At 34.5% G+C, this 14,471-nt stretch overlaps 1 long non-coding RNA gene across 2 annotated transcripts; it reads right to left on the minus strand.

Annotated features, from left to right (window-relative positions):
• Positions 1-1,619: 1,619 nt before the first annotated feature.
• On the minus strand, positions 1,620-9,373 carry LOC141552647 (uncharacterized). 2 transcript variants are annotated; one of them, XR_012485234.1, is made up of 4 exons: positions 9,093-9,373; positions 8,426-8,460; positions 7,577-7,629; positions 1,620-1,776 (listed from the first exon to the last, which is right to left on the minus strand). It is a non-coding gene; the product is annotated as an uncharacterized LOC141552647 (long non-coding RNA). The 2 variants fall into 2 exon arrangements; XR_012485235.1 differs by lacking the exon at positions 8,426-8,460.
• Between the last annotated feature and the right edge of the window lie 5,098 nt (positions 9,374-14,471).

Consider the following 14,471-nt stretch of genomic DNA (forward strand, 5'->3'; position numbering starts at 1 on the left):
CCAAGGTCACACAGCTAGGAAGCCTTAAATATCTGAGGCTGGATTTTAAGTCAGGTCCTCCTGACTTCAGGGCTAACACTTTATCCACAGTGCCATCCACAGCTGCCTCCATCATTTCTTAAAAAGCATTAATATCTTATTACTTTCATATATCATCACTTATTCCTCTGTAAATAGGCATCCACTTAATTTCCAATCCCTTGACACTACAAAAAGAGTTCCTACTACAAACATCTTTATACATGTGGGTCCTTTCCCCTCTTTTGGGACACAAACCCAATAATGACACTGCTGGATCAAAGAAGATGTACAGTTTGATAGTCCTTTGGGCATAGTTATATATTGCTCTGCTGAATGGTTGGATCAGTTCAATACTCCATCAACAATACATTATTGTCCCAGTTTTCCCACATGTGCTCCAACATTTATCTTTATATTTTCCTGTCAACTTAGCCCACCTGAAAGGTGTGGAGTGGTACTTAAAAGTGGTCTTTATGTTCATTTCTCTAATCAATAGTGACTTAGAGCATTTAGAAGCTATCTGTTCTAAATGGAGGAGGTAAGAAGATAATATACTCATCTAGATAAATTCAAGAGACACCACTAAGATGGCTAAACTGTGATGATTGTTTTTGGCCACAGAAATTTTGCTGATGATCTCAAATCGACTAGTATTGAGATTTACAATACCAAGTATTATTCTCCACAATGATAAAATTCATTGCTGCATTAGATATCCCATAGACATCTTGAAGTTAAAATATCCAAAGCTGAACTCATTATCTCCCCCCAATCCTTTCCCACACTCTCCTCTTTTCTGAATTTCCTCATTTTGTTGGGAGTAGTATCATACTCTTACTCTCCCATGCTCAAAATATTGGTGATATTCTTGACTTCTTGCACTCTTTTATCTCCCATATCCAATCAATTGACAAATATCAATTCTGCCTTTTCATTGATGTCTTTTTTGCTCCTCTGTCACTGCCACGAGGCCTTGTACTTCAACTATTGTAACTGCCTTCTCATTCAAAAATCTCTCCACTCCATTCAGCCAGAAAAAAGTGTTCATTTTGACACAAGTCACAGAGTTACCAATCCCAGACTGGAAAGGATCACAAATCCATACATGACTCAGAATAAAATTGCAAATGTCTTTAAAAATACCATTTATCCTCTGCTTGGGGATATTTGTCGACATACCTTTCAGAGAAGCCAAGAACTTTTTGGTTGCTCTACTATTTAGAATTTTTTTTCCTTCTTCTTCCCTTCCTCCACCCCTTTCTTCCTTCCTTCCTTCCTTCCTTCCTTCCTTCCTTCCTTCCTTCCTTCCTTCCTTCCTTCCTTCCTTCCTTCCTTCCTTCCTTCCTTCCTTCCTTCCTTCCTTCTTTCCTTCCTTCCTTCCTTCCTTCCTTGCTTCCTTTCTTCTTTTCTGTATTGCCTTCCTACCTTCTTTTCTGTATTCTTTTCTTCTTTGTTCTTGGCTTGAAATTTAAAGCTTTTTACTTACAACTTCTGCTCATTGCTCCTGGTATACTTTCTGAATACAAATAAAAAAATAGTTAATCCCCCTCCAGCATGAGGTTCTTTTAAATACTTAAAGACAGAAATAATGCCCCTTGTGTTGTCTCTTACTTTATTCAGTGTAATTATTCTTAATTCCTTCTACAAGTTGTAATGTAGCATGTACCTGAGGTACTTCATTATTCTGTTTTTCTTCCTCTGGGTCCTCTCCAAATTAGGAATTTTCTTCTTGAAAAGCAGTACTCCAAACTGAAACTAAAGCATTCATCAGATCAGACTTAGTGTATAACAGGAGCAGCAGGTGTCATGGAAAGAGTATTGTATTTGATATTTGATAACTGGGGTAGATTCTAGGTACAATCACTTACTATTTGGGCAATTCATTAATCTTTCTGAAGCTAAGTAGTCTCATCTGTTAAAAAAAATAGTGGGGTGATATTGTACTACATTATGATCATTGCATCACATATTTATTGCATGCAGGGAATTTTGAGGTCCATGAACTCCAATATAAGCATTTTACAAGTGAGGAAAGTGAGTCTAAGAAATCTGACCAGAATCAACACAAGTAGAAAGTGGATTTTGAAATCTGGCATTTCTGACTCAGAAACAATTCCTCTACCTACTAAGCTTTACTGCCTCCATTATTTCTAAGATATTTTCTGTCTTGAAAATTCCTTTAAGCTATAGCTTTGCTAAATCTCTCATGAATTACAATTTTTCTAAAGAAAAAAAAATTCAGTTTGCAGATTTTGAATATCAAGATCCTCCCACAGACTTAATTTTACCTACATTTTCAGGCTTCTTTTGCAGTTCTTCTTTGCATAAATGCTATGTCAAAGTTTATTTAAGTGATTTTTTTTTATCTTCCCAGATATCCATGCTCAAAAATTTTGGGTGCGTTTTGATTATTCTCTTTCACATATGTCATATCCCATAAATTTCCACATCTTTTCAAATTGGTATCATTGATTTTTGTACCGTCGATTGAAGGAACTGTTTATTTAATATTTTTATTTAATAAATGCTTATTTAATAAAAGATAAAATATATGAGGGAAAAGATCAATCAACCAAGCAATGAATCACTAAGCATTTATTTAGCATCTATTATTTTACATAATTACATAATTCACAGGGAGCACATTACATTCAAATAAGTAAAATAGCAAGGTTATAGAGATGGGGAGATACAGGCAAAAGGCAAATATCTAGCTAGATAATTTAATGACACAGATTTTAACAAATTCAGTCTCAGATACATACTAGCTCTATGACAATGGGCAGGTCATTTAATCTCTCTCTCTGCCTCAGTTTTCTCTTAAGTAAAATAGGATTGATTCTTATGGTATTGACTTCTCAGATTTGTTGTGAGGATCAAACAAGATTAAAATTGTAAACTTCTTAGAACCATACCTGGCATATAATAAGAGCTATCTGAATGTAATTATCATCTAGATAGATGGAGATTATAAATATAAAAATAATAAATACAAATAAACAGAAAATAGTGCTTTTACATATGTATATCAATGTAGATATACAAACATGCGTAGTATGTGTCTCTGTGTGTGTGTGTGTGTGTGTGTGTGTGTGTGTGTGTGTTTGCATGTTTGTTTTGGAATGGAGGGAATTAGCAGGTGGGAGGATAAGGAAAGATTCTTCCACAAGATGTATAAGTTTCAACTTGAAGGAGTAGAGGGATTATTTTAGTCATAAGTGAAAAGGAAGTTTATTCTAGTTAGAGATGTCAAGTGCAAAGGTAGTAACATGGGAAATTGTATAACATTTATGAGAAACAAAGAAAATAAAAATGCAGAATCATAGTGCATAGAGAAGAATAAAGTACAATGAGTATGGAAAGAGAGGTTGAAGAAAGATTGTGAAAAGCTGTAAAAGGTAAATAGAGTATTTTATAATTGTATCTTAAGCCTCTATATTTCATTAAGTAGGAGGCTATTGAAATAATCTAGGTGAAAATTAGAGAGCTCCCCAACTAAGTAGTAGCTATGGGGCTATTGAGAAGAGTTCAGGTGAAAGTCATATATTGGGAGCAGAAATAGGACCAGTAACTTGTGGATACATGGATGAGGGAGAAGTAAGAGACAAAGATGCTGCTGTTTGAAAACCTAATAAGCTGGAGCAAACCAAGATCCTGCCTTGAGAACATCTGAATCAGCAACAGTAGCAGAAGCAACGGAGGAGGCAACTCATGGAGATCTCAGCTCCCAGATGCTAAGAGGGTTGAACAGATGGTCAGAAAGAAATTAAAGGGGTTTCTTTGCTAAGATGGAGACAGCTGTGCTGCTTTGCCCATGATCAGGTATAGAAGCAGTCCAGGACAAGGAGAAGTACTAACCCAAAAGTGCTTGTAACCATAGAGGAGCAGGGACCTTCCTCATGGTTCCAGATCACTCATAGACCAGAGTACAGGCCAGGAGAGTAGTAAACATATTCCATTTAGATCAGAGTACCTTTGAAGAACTGAAAACTGACAAGTCCCTAGAAGAATCTCTGAAAACAACTGCACATATCCCTTGAAGGTTGGGACATTGCACTCTCCACTTTAAAAGCAGAGCCTTACTTTAACAAACAGTTAAAAGTTGAGCAATAGGTTAGGAAAATGAGCAAGCAACAGAAAAAGATTCTGACCATGAAAAGTTATATTGACAAGGAAGATCAAAACATGCATTCAAAAAAAGATAACACAGTTAAAAAAAAAAAAAAAAAAAAAAAAGGATTGGCCTCAGAACATGAAAGAGCTCAAAAGGGATTTTAAAAATCGAGTAATAGAGGTAGAGGAAAAATTGGGAAGAGAAATCAGAGAGATGCAAAGGAAAATACAAAAACCTAACGAGAAGAATGCCTTAAAAAGAAAAATTGGTCAATTGGGACAGGAGGTACAATAGTTCATGGAGGAAAATTAATTCCTTAAAAATTATAATTGAACAAATGGAAACTAATGACTTTATGAGAAATCAAGAAACAATAAAAACAAACCCAAAAGAGTGAAAAAAGAAATCAAAGTGAAATATCTCATTGGAAAAACAACTGACCTGGAAAATAGAGGGAGAGATCATTTTAAAATTATTGGACTACCTACAAGCCATGCTCCACAAAAAAGACTGAACATCATCTTTCAAGAAATAATCAAGGATGAACACTGCTTTCTTCAACAATGAGATCATTCAAACCAGTTCCAATTGTTCAATGATGAAGGGAGCCATCTATTCCCAGAGAGAACTGGGAGGGTGGGAACTGAGTGTGGACCACAAGCATTTCACTCTTTCTGTTGTTTGCTTGCATTTTGTTTTGTTTCTCAGGTTTTTTGTTTTTTTTTCCTTCTTGATCTGATTTTTCTTTTGCAGCAAGATAACTGCTTAAGTATATATACATATATTGGATTTAACATATATTTTAACATGTATTGGACTACCTGTCATTCTGGGGAGAGGTGGGGGGAACACGGGGAAATTTGGAATAGAAGATTTTGAAAGGGTCAATAGTGAAAAATTATGCATGCATATATTTTATAAATAAAAGCTTCAATCAAAATATTAAATAAATAAATAAATTAGAGAGAAATAATCAAGGTAAACTTTCCTGATATTCTAGAACCAGTGGGTAAAATAGAAATTGGAAGAATTTATCAATCATCTCCTGAAAGAGAGCACAAGATAAAATCTCCCAAGAATATTATGGAAATATCCCAGAGTTCCCAGGCCAAGGAGAACATATTTCAAGCATCCAGAAGAAACAACTCAAATATGGTGAAATCATAGACAGGATAACACAGTATTTAGCATTTTCTGCATTAAAGATTTGGAAGACTTGCAATATGATACTCTGGAGAGCAAAGGAGATAGGATTCAAATCAAGAATCAGCTACCCAGGAAAACTGAGTATAATCCTTCAAGGAAAAAAGGTGTGGAAATTCAATGAAATAGAGGAAATTCAAGCATTCCTGATGAACAGACTAGAGCAAAATAGAAAATATGACTTTCAAATACAGGATTCAGAAGAAGCATAAAGCATTAATCAGGAAAGGGAAATCATAAGGGATTTTAATAAGGTTAATTTCTTTACATTCCCTACATGAAGAATGATACTTGTAACTTGTAATTACCTTTTCAGCATTAGGACTAGTAGAAAGAGTAGATATAGACAGATGGCAGAGGTGTAAGTTGAATATGAAAGGATATCTTTTAAAGTAAAATTAAGGGGTGAAAGAGGAATGTACTGGGCTAAAGGAAAAGGGATAGGTGAGATGATGTAAATCTTCCATAAAAGAGGCAAGAAAAAGTTTTTATCATGGTGAGGAATAGGGGAGTGGAGGGGGAGTGAATGAACTTTACTTTCATCAGAATGGCTCAAAGAGGTAAAAACATAAATATAAAATATAATTTAAGTATAAAAATTCTATCTTACCCTGCAGAAAGTAGAAGGGGAAGGGGATAGGAAAAAGGGGAAAGATGAAAGACAGGAGGGCATATTGGGAAAGGTCATGGTCAAAAGTAAAACTTTTGAGGAGGGATAGTATAAAAAGAGAGAGAAAATAGAAAAAAATAGGGGAAATACAGTTATCAATAGTAATTGTGAAAAGAATTTTGAAACAAGTTTTTCTGATGAAGACCTCATTTTTCAAACATAGAAGAACCTGTTTCAAATTTATTTAAAAAATTCCACAACTGATAAATGATAAAAGAAATAAAGTTTTCAGATGAAGTAATTAAGCTTTTTATAGCCAAACGGAAAAAAAAAAATGTTCCAACTCATTATTGATTGGAAATGCAAATCAAAGCAATTTTGAGATACAATCTCATACTTATTAGATTTGACTAATAGGCCGAAGAGGAAAAAAGATAAATAGTGGAGGGAAAATTGATATACTTATGCAGTATTGGTTGAATTGAAAACTGATTCAATTATTTTGTAGAGCAATTTGAAACTATGCCTAAAGGGCTATACAACCAAGCATACCCTTTGACCTAAAAATACCACTACTAGCATACATCCCAATTAAAACTTTTTAAAGAGGGGGGAAAAGAACCAGTACATACAAAGGTGTGAATGTAGCTCCTTTCTAGACTAAGGAATTGGAAATTCAGGGAATTTCCATAAATTGGGATGTGGCTGAATAAGTTGCAATTTGTGACTATGATGGAATACAATGGTGCTATAAGAAATGATGAGTGGAATTCCCTCAGAAAAACCAGGAAAGACTTTTCTGAGCTCCTTTTAAATGAAATGTACAAAATAACAGCAATATTATAGGATGATCGGCTATGAATGACTTTCCTATTCTCAGGATACAGTAATCCAAAACAATTCTGAAGGACTTAGGATGAGGAATTCTGTCCATACCTAGAGAAAGGATGGACTGTGTTTGAATGGATATTGAGGCATACTTTTTTTCTTATTTTATTTTTCCTGAATTTTTTTTTTTTTTTTGGGTGGGAGGGGGATGATGGAGATCTGTTTATTTACAACAAGACATTCATGGAATTATTTTGCATAACTTCACATATGTCTTCTCAGTGGGGTAAGGGGGAAGGAGAAAGGGAGGGAATCTGGAATTCAAAGTTTTGAAGACAAATGTTCAAAATTGTTTTGCATGTAACTGGGGGAAAATAAAATATTAAATAGAATAACAACAATCACAAAAACCTAGGAGCCTGGAAAGATGGTGTGCCTTAGATTTCAGTAGCAGAGTTTAATAGAGGAAAGAACATAAGGAAAATGGTAATAATTTCATTTCTGGACATCTTGTATATAAAATCTCCCTGGAAGGTAGCAAGTTCTTTGTAATTAGAATAGGTTGAATCAGCATTTATTGGAGCTGTTTTAGAAAGAATTCATGTGGAAGGATAAGGGCTAGATGAAATAACTTCTCATGTTTTTCCAACTGTGTTTCTGTCTTTTAAGAATAGAAACAGTTCATATATAAGGTGCTCTTATAGATGATACATATATGGTTTAGAAGAGAGTTTAGAGGTCATTAATTCCAACTGTCTCATTTTAGACAAGAACAACTGAGCTATGGAGAAGATAAGTACCTTTCGAGAAGCTGTTGGTAGTATATTGGTGAGAGTCCTGGGTTTCTGTAAGTCTGAAATGACATGATATTTATAAAAATATTAATCACAGTGCCTACCTCATAGTATGCCCTATATAAATATTTATTTCCTCCTTCCCTCCTTTATCTAGGGTCTTGAAGTTAGTAAGTGCCAGAGGCAGGATCTGAATCCACTTTTTTTTTTAATTGCAAAATCAGAACCCTCTACCCTAAAACATGCTGCTTTCCAAGGTGACATTCAAGTATAAGTCAGAGAGAAAATAGAAAGAAAATCAAAACAAATTCAATATATTTTCCTTCACTGTGCTTTCAGCTTCCTAAGGCTTCTGGCTTTCTATTTTGAGCACATTATGGTTGAGTGAGTTGATTTGAGTACTAAGTGCTTAGACATTACAGTGATAAGTAAGTACTTTCAAATACCTTTCCAGATTGATAGGCAGCTAGAAATGTAAGGCTAGAGGTTTTGAGATACCAATCATATCCCCCATGTGGAATTGTCCCACAGGGTTCTGTGGGTTTGATTTGGACACTCTATAAATAAATCCTATTTATAACAAGGAAATAAAACTCAAATTGACCTCTCCTCTAATCTCAACATATGACAGGGCTAAAAGATTTGTCTGTGGCTTAGAGCTGCTTGTCTCCTTTTCGCTCTCTTCTGGTTTCCATTTCTCTTATATCCCTGAGTATGTTATTCATCACGAATGCAGGGAGGAAATTTCACCAGGAAGCTAAGCAAGGGACTTGCTATTTAAGGATTTCCAGGCCAAATTGTTCCCAAAATTTTCTCTAAAAGATTCTGTGAGCTGGAAGGAACCATAGTACCTACCCATTTAGTTCAGCTCTGCCTGAAACTTGAAGTTGCTGTAAAACAATCAATTCAATTAAGCTCAGCAAGAATTTATTAAGAAGCTAGTAGTATATTTGAAGTATGTGTAACGAGATCCCCCTGTTGTGTGGGGCACAGATATCAAATCCAAAATAGAAACCAGAGCCATTAATCCATGTATAAAGATCCTTGCAAGCCTTCTATTGACAATTTTTAAATGTTTTAGTTTATTTTTGCTTATTTAAAATAAACATTTCCCAATTTCACTTTACTCCCATTCTCACAGCACTCAGGACTGCTGGGGATCCCACAAGGTGTTTGACACCTTGCTTGGTGGATAGAGAGCCAGCCTCTGAGGTAACTCAGAGCTTCAAATTTTTCTTAAGAGACATAGAGATTGTATAACCCAGGAAAGTTACTTAATCCTTTTAGTCCCTAGATAGTTTTCTAATGCCATCAATTGTTAGGTCCTGATATGCTTTGATCCAGAGAATTTTATCATTAAGAATTTTTCAAACTGATGAAATTAAATTAGAGGGGTGATCTCTGGGCATCTGGGTAGCACAATGGATGCAGTGTCAGGCTTCATTCAGTAAGACCTGAATTCAAATGTGGCCTCAAGTACTCCCTAACTGAGTGACTCTAGCCAAGTCTTAACCTTGCTTACTTCAATCAGCTCCATGAACTGGAGATGAAAATGGCAAATCATAACAGCATCTTTTCAAAGAAAACTTTCACAAAAGTGTCACGCAGAGGCAGATATGACCAAAAACAACTAAACAGCAACAATTCTTCTACTGCCCTAGGCCCACCATCAGAAGGAAGGAAGGAAGGAAGGAAGGAAGGAAGGAAGGAAGGAAGGAAGGAAGGAAGGAAGGAAGGAAGGAAGGAAGGAAGGAAGGAAGGAAATAGAAAGAAGAGGAAGGGAGGAAAGGAGGAAGGAAGAAGTAAGTTCTTATTACAAGAGATGAAAAAGTCAAAACTAACAGTCTATGCCTTCAAGGAGTTTACATTCTATTGAGTGTCACAGTGGATAGAGCACTTAGGTCTAGAATCAGAATGAACTGAGTCAGAATCTGGCTTCAGTTATTTTTACTAGCTGTATGACCCTAAACAAGTCACTTATTTTCCTCAGTTTCCACAATTTAAAAATAGACATAAAAATAAAACATATTTCATGAGGTTGTTTTAATAATTAAGTGAGATATTTGTAAAGCATTTATTATAGTGCCTGGTACCTGGTAGGCACTATATTAGTGCTTAATCTTTTTTTACCTTTCCCTATTAAGGGAAGAGAGCATTTGCAAAGTTAAGAGACTGTTGGTTTTGTATTTGCAGAGGGAGAGTACTGTAATAACAAGAGAGCTTATCAAATCCTTTATGTACGAGAGAACATCTCAGATAAGCTGATTGTAAGAGGCAGAAGTGATAAGGACATGTTTATTCATTGTATAGAATATCCTGTACAAAGACTAGGAGGTAGAAGAAAATTAAAACAAAGAGTTCACCCAATAATAGTTCAAACCTAGGGTGGTAAGTTAAAAAGATGTTAGCTTGGAGAAGGACTTGCATATTAAGAACTATGATTTAGAATTAATTATTTAAGAAATTTTCAACCATGGGAAATTTGGATATGTCATAGGATCATTGGATTTTAGGTCTGTACAAAAGTGGAATAAGCTATATTAGGAAGTGATCTACTCTTAAAAAAAAAAAAAGTGAGAGATGGGATGAGAACATTTGAGTGTTTTCAAAACAGAAGGCATATGATTTTATTTTATTTTTGTCTCAAATGTTATAGAGGGGAACTTATTTAGATAAGGGTAATATCAAATGATCTTTAAGAAAGATCCATTTAACTGAGATCCTCATATTCTGTAATATATCTAAATTCAAATCTGGTCTCAGAGATTTGCTAGCTGAGTAATCTTGGGCAAGTCATTTAGCCTTGTGGATCTCAATCTCTTCATGTATAAAATAAACTGGAGAATGGCAAACCATTCCAGTATCTTTGCCAAGAAGAACTCAAATAATGCTCTTGAAGAATTGAATATGACTGAAATAAGTGAACAACAACAAATTAACAAAGCAGCATTCATTAAAAAATTTAAAACTTATCAAATCCTTTCTGTGAATCCATATGTGAACCTGTGAAGCACAAACTTTTGATGCCATAATTATATTGTACTGAAAATGTTTTATTTTTAAGTACTAGGTAGGTCTGTCTAAATACTAGATTATACTTCTTATATTTGTAGTATGCGGAGATTCAATTAAATATATCTATGATTTTGAGAATATGTCAACTTTCCCAGATATACTAATCTTATTTTATTATAATAGGGAAAGAAAATGACAGGACCTTTGATGTCATTTAATCTGACCACTTTGTATTGTTCCTGAGTCAATTATTATCAATTATAAAACTGCAGACCAAAAGTTGGAAGAAACCTTAGAGGTTATTTTACCAATCCTTTTCATTATGGAAGATGAAAGGAAGACCCAGAGATATTATCTTTCTCATGGTCATATATTAAGTAGCAGAGTCTTGTCAGAGACAAGACATCAATCCACCCCTCTTTTCTTCAAATCCAGTGCTCTCCATACTGTACATATAGCTCCTTATAATTTTCAGTGAACAAAAGGATTCTTTGGCTACATGTATCCCCAAAAGAGATTTTTTTTTTTTAAAAGGTAAAGGACCTATATGTAAAAAATATTTGTAGCAGCTCTTTACTCAGAGCAAAGAATTAAAAATTTAGGAGATGTCCATCAATTAAAGAATGGCTGAATAAATTGTAGGATGTAATTATGATGGAATATTATTGTTCCAGAAGAAATGACGAGCATGATGCTCTCAGACAAACCTATGAACTCAAGCAAAATGAAATGCATTGTGTACAAAATAATAGCAAAATTGTGGGATGATCAACTGTAAATGATTATTATTTAATAGCAATACAATGATTTAAGACTACTCTGAAAGACTTAAGATGAAAAATGTTATCCATCCATAGAGAAAGAACTGATTGTATGTGACTACAGCTTGACGCGTACTTTATTTTTCTTGAGAGTTTATTTAAGGTGGGACAATCTATGTTTTCTTTAGTAATGTGACTTTTGTGGAAATATTTTGCATAATTTCACATGTGTCTTCTCCACTGCAGGGGGGAGGAATGGAGAGAATCTGGAATCAAATTTTTTTTTATATATTTTTTATATTATTATCCCTCCTATTCATTTTTCCAAATTATCCCCCCCTCCCTCTACTCCCTCCCCCCGATGACAGGCAATCCCATACATTTTGCATGTGTTATAATATAACCTAGATATAATACATGTGTGTAAATACCATTTTCTTATTGCACAATAAGCATTAGATTCTGAAGGTACATGTAACCTGGGCAGACAGATATTAGTGCTAACAATTTACAGTCACTTCCCATTATTTCTTCTCTGGGTGTAGCTACCTCTGTCCATCATTGATCAACTGGGAGTGAGTTGGCTCTTCTTTATGTTGAAGATTTCCACTACCATCAGAATATATTCTCATACAGTATTGTTGATGAAGTGTACAGTGATCTTCTGGTTCTGCTCATTTCACTCAGCATCAGTTGATGTAAGTCTCTCCAAGCCTCTCTGTATTCCTCCTGCTGGTCATTTCTTACAGAGCAATAATATTCCATAACCTTCATATACCATAATTTACCCAACTATTCCCCAATTGATGGACATCCATTCATCTTCCAGTTTCTAGCTACAACAAAAAGAGCTGCCACAAACATTTTGGCACATACAGGTCTCTTTCTGCTCTTTAGTATTTCTTTGGGATATAAGCCCAATAGCAGCAATGCTGGGTCAAAGGGTATGCACAGTTTGATAACTTTTTGGGCAGAGTTCCAAATTGCTCTCCAGAATGGCTGGATTCTTTCACAACTCCACCAACAATGTATCAGTGTCCCAGTTTTCCCACATCCCCTCCAACATTCGTCATTATTTGTTCCTGTCATCTTAGCCAATCTGACAGGTGTGTATCTCAGAGTTGTCTTAATTTGCATTTCTCTGATCAGTAGTGATGTGGAACACTCTTTCATGTGAGTGGAGATAGTTTCAATTTCTTCCTCTGAGAATTGTCTGTTCATATCCTTTGACCATTTATCAATTGGAGAATGGTTCGGTTTCTTATAAATTAGGGTCAGTTCTCTATATATTTTGGAAATGAGACCTTTGTCAGAACCTTTGCTTTTAAAAATATTTTCCCAATTTGTTACTTCCCTTCTAATCTTATTTGCATTAGTATTGTTTGTACAGAAACTTTTTAGTTTGATGTAATCAAAATCTTCTATTTTGCGATCAATAATGATCTCTAATTCTCCTCTGGTCATAAATTCCTTCCTCCTCCACAAGTCTGAGAGGTAGACTATCCTCTGTTCCTCTAATCTATTTATTATCTCACTCTTTATGCCTAAATAATGGACCCATTTTGATCTTATCTTGGTATATGGTGGAATCAAAGTTTTGAAAACAAATATTGAAAATTGTTTTACATGTAACTAGGGGAAATCAAATATTACATTAATTGAAATAATTATTTGACTATCTAATTGCTGATCATATAACAAATTTTCAAAAATTTGGTTTTCTGTTTTCAAAATATATTCAGTCTTCAACTTTTGCAGAAGTAGCATTCCTAGAAAACAGCACAAAAGAAAAAATTCAAATGTTGGTACATTGAACCTATGGGAATAAGGAGATGATGTTACCCCTACTACCAAAATCTATAATTTTTTGCTAGAGACTGAATACTGAAGAGGTTACTTTAACACTTTCCTAAGTGGTTTCAATAACATGTTTTATGAATTATTTCTTCCTTTTAGACAATAAAACTCATTATCAATTAGTTAACACCAAACTTGTAGATGACTATAGCTGGAGACATTCTGGCTCAATGTTTATCAAACATCTTTATTTTCTCACTAAGCTGTATCACTAATTTTGCATACTTGAGTTAATGTCCAAAGTTTGGGGGCATAATTACAAAAAACTTGAATTTTAAAAGCCAGGCAATGAAACTATTCAACAAATGTGCAGGGAGCTCTTTACAACTGTAGGGTGAACAAGACCAATGAAACACCTAGTGAAATACTAGAAATGACACAAAATTGCATGCAAATAACCTCATGTTTGCCAGTTCAAAAATGAAAGTGAGATTATGAATAAAATCATGTGAATGTTTGAAGTGACAGTTAATGAGTGAATGTAGGGGATGGACTATAATTCTAAAGGGTAAATCCATCTTTTGTAATTCCTTACTTTCTCATAATGATAAATGATGAATCTATCATCAATCAAAAAAAAAAATCAGCACTATTTGTTCAGCACCTATTGTGCTGAGAATTATACAAATAAAAAGTAAAATACTTTACTCTCTAAGAAAACTTGCATTCTACTGGGCAGTAACAACTTGATCAAAAGTTAAAAAAAATACAAGATACTTACAATATAAGTACAATGATTGAAGGGTGGGGATTAATAAATTAGAGGATCAGAAAATGATGGTAGAAGGAGATGTACTTCAAGTAAGATTTGAAGGGCTCAATGGATAATAAAATATATGCATTCATTTATCCATGTTTTAATGATCATTTGTATTTTCTCCTTTATTAGAATTTAATTCACTTAAAGGCAAAGATTTTACCCCTTTTATTTTTATTTCTAGTGCTTAGAACAAAGTAGCACATTTGTGCTTAATAAAATCTCATTAGTTTGTTAGGAATTTGGAGCCAGAGCCAAAGGCAGGAACTTGCCCAGTCTCTCCTTCAAACCATTCCAAATTCCTTTAAATAATGATTCTAAAAAAATGTTAGAGCATCACAACACCCAAAAAGATGGAGCAGAACATTTTCCAGTTGAAAGCAACTTTAGATGCTCAGCAGAAAACCAGCATGCAGTCCTGAACTTTCAGATCTCTGAGGGGACTTTCAGATCTTTCAGCTCACAGACACTAAAGAAAACCTGGAAGATCAGCAGAAAAGGTCTGTAGAAC

The sequence above is a fragment of the Sminthopsis crassicaudata genome, chromosome 1 (genome assembly GCF_048593235.1).
Source record: "Sminthopsis crassicaudata isolate SCR6 chromosome 1, ASM4859323v1, whole genome shotgun sequence".
NCBI lineage: Eukaryota > Metazoa > Chordata > Mammalia > Dasyuromorphia > Dasyuridae > Sminthopsis > Sminthopsis crassicaudata.